This window comes from Nicotiana tomentosiformis, chromosome 10, assembly GCF_000390325.3.
Source record: "Nicotiana tomentosiformis chromosome 10, ASM39032v3, whole genome shotgun sequence".
Taxonomy (NCBI): domain Eukaryota; kingdom Viridiplantae; phylum Streptophyta; class Magnoliopsida; order Solanales; family Solanaceae; genus Nicotiana; species Nicotiana tomentosiformis.
The window spans coordinates 71,531,773-71,533,789 of record NC_090821.1 but is presented as its reverse complement, the minus strand read 5'-3'; the positions used below and the strand labels follow the sequence as shown (position 1 = coordinate 71,533,789).

The following is a 2,017-nucleotide window of genomic DNA, read 5'->3' as shown; positions in this document are numbered from 1 at the left end:
TTCCCCTTGTTAGACAATATCTCCTTCAAAAACTTAGCATAAGCTGGCATCTGAGAGAGAAAATGCCTAAATTATTTGTCCAGCTTCTCTCTTCTCTGCTTCTGATGGAAAGGTAAAGCATGCATATATTTACTCTCTTCAGTCTCCTCATTTATTGCATTCCCTTCTTTCTTCTTCTTCTTTTAAGCTCTAGTCTTCCCCTTCTTCTTCAGACAAGTCATCTACCATCACTTTACCTTCTTGAATATTGCTATTTTTCTGCTCCTCCATAATCTCTACTTGTCCTTCAGTCAACTCATCCTTTTTGTTTTGCATGGGGGCCTTCAATATGCACCCACTCCTTAAAAATACCGCATTTATTGTCTCTTTTGGATTTCTTTCAGTATCAGCAGGGAGAGTTCCTGGAACCCTCTTAGACAATAGATTAGCAAGTTGCCCCACCTGTCTTTCCAAATTTTGAATGGTTGTACCCTGTTCTCAAATAGATGTGCCATGTTCTCGAATAGTTATGCCATGAGTTTCAAGCCATTCGCATGTATTAACAATAAATGCCTTTATTAGTTCTTCCATGATAGACTGATTAGACTGTAGAGGCTGATATTGTTGCCTCTATTGATTGAGATGACCTGGAGCTCCTTGTCCCTGAGATCTGGAGTTATTCTGCTGCCATGCGTTTGCACTATCACCTTGTGAACTCCAAGAAAAACCTGGGTGCCTCTGCCCCATGGAGTTAAAATTATTGTCACTTTGGTAGTTGCCTCTATCAAAGATCCCCACAATATTTACCACTTCATCTGTAGTTGAGGCCTGACAATCATGCGTTGGATGACCCATTCCACAAAATTCACACACCGAGGATAACCGTCTTTGGACCTTGGCTAAGGTTAGCCTTCGTATCTTTCTGGCCATTGTATCTAGTTGGGCTTGCACTGATGTGTTAGAATCCATGTGATGTACCCCCAACCTTTTCCTTCTCTCATTATCATCTACAGGTCATTAATTTGCATCTTCAGATAATTAATTTAGAATTGCAACAATCTCCTCGGGAGTTTTCTTCATAAGAGGACATCCAACTGTGTTGTTTAGCATTCTCCTGCCAGAAGGTGTCAGCCCATCCCAGAAATCTTAGAGTTGCATCCACAACTCTACTCCATGATGATGACATCTTTTCACAATATCCTTAAATCTTTTCCATACTTCAAACACCATTTTTGTATCTTTCTGCTCAAAGTTGTGGATCTCTCTTTGAAATTTCCCTGTTTTTGCAACTGAAAAATATTTTTCAAGGAACTTCTTTGTCATGTCTTCCCAAGTTTGAATTTATCCAGTCGGCAAACTCCTTAACCAGTGCTTAGTATCTTCCCTTAGTGAAAAAGAAAATGTCCTTAAGTAGATAGCATCTTTCGATACCCCATTGGGCTGGAAGGTATTCATAATCTCATAAAAATCCATCAAATGAGTGTTAGGATATTCGTTGGGTTTGCCTCGGAAAACACAATTATTTTGAATGGTCTGAAGTAGCCCTTGCTTGATCTCAATATTATTGGTTGCAATCGGAGGAGGTCACACACTAGATACTCCTTGGTTGTAGACTGGCTTGGTGTAGTCTCCCAGTGATCGTCTAGGCCTGGGCATATTATTTTCAAATTTGTCTTCAACTAGAGGTCAGTTCAGGTTGGATCTTCATCCTCTGTTCCCGTAAACCGTTTCATCAACTCTGAGAGCTTCCTCAGCAACTGCTTCCTGTTGGACTGCTTCCCGTGCAGCCAAATCAACTATCTCCTCACTGTTTTTAGCCATGTTTTCTTGGGTTGAAGATTGCCCCAAAAATTTTCCGGTGAGATCTTTCTCTTTCCTCAACTGTCGCAGATGCTTTTTCACCTCTGGATTGTATAGGATCACTTCTTTTGAAGTAGATTGAGTCATACACCACAGAAGTTAACATGTTGCCTGCACACAGAAGAGAAAAATCATGAAGAATAAGATAAAATTAGTTCCTGAATTAGCACCAAAAACT

The 2,017-nt window shown here is 40.2% G+C and overlaps 1 non-coding gene across 1 annotated transcript; it reads left to right on the top strand.

Moving 5' to 3' along the window:
* Window positions 1-1,147: 1,147 nt before the first annotated feature.
* On the top strand, window positions 1,148-1,253 carry LOC117279543 (small nucleolar RNA R71). Its single transcript, XR_004509956.1, has one exon. It is a non-coding gene; the product is annotated as a small nucleolar RNA R71 (small nucleolar RNA).
* Window positions 1,254-2,017: the final 764 nt, after the last annotated feature.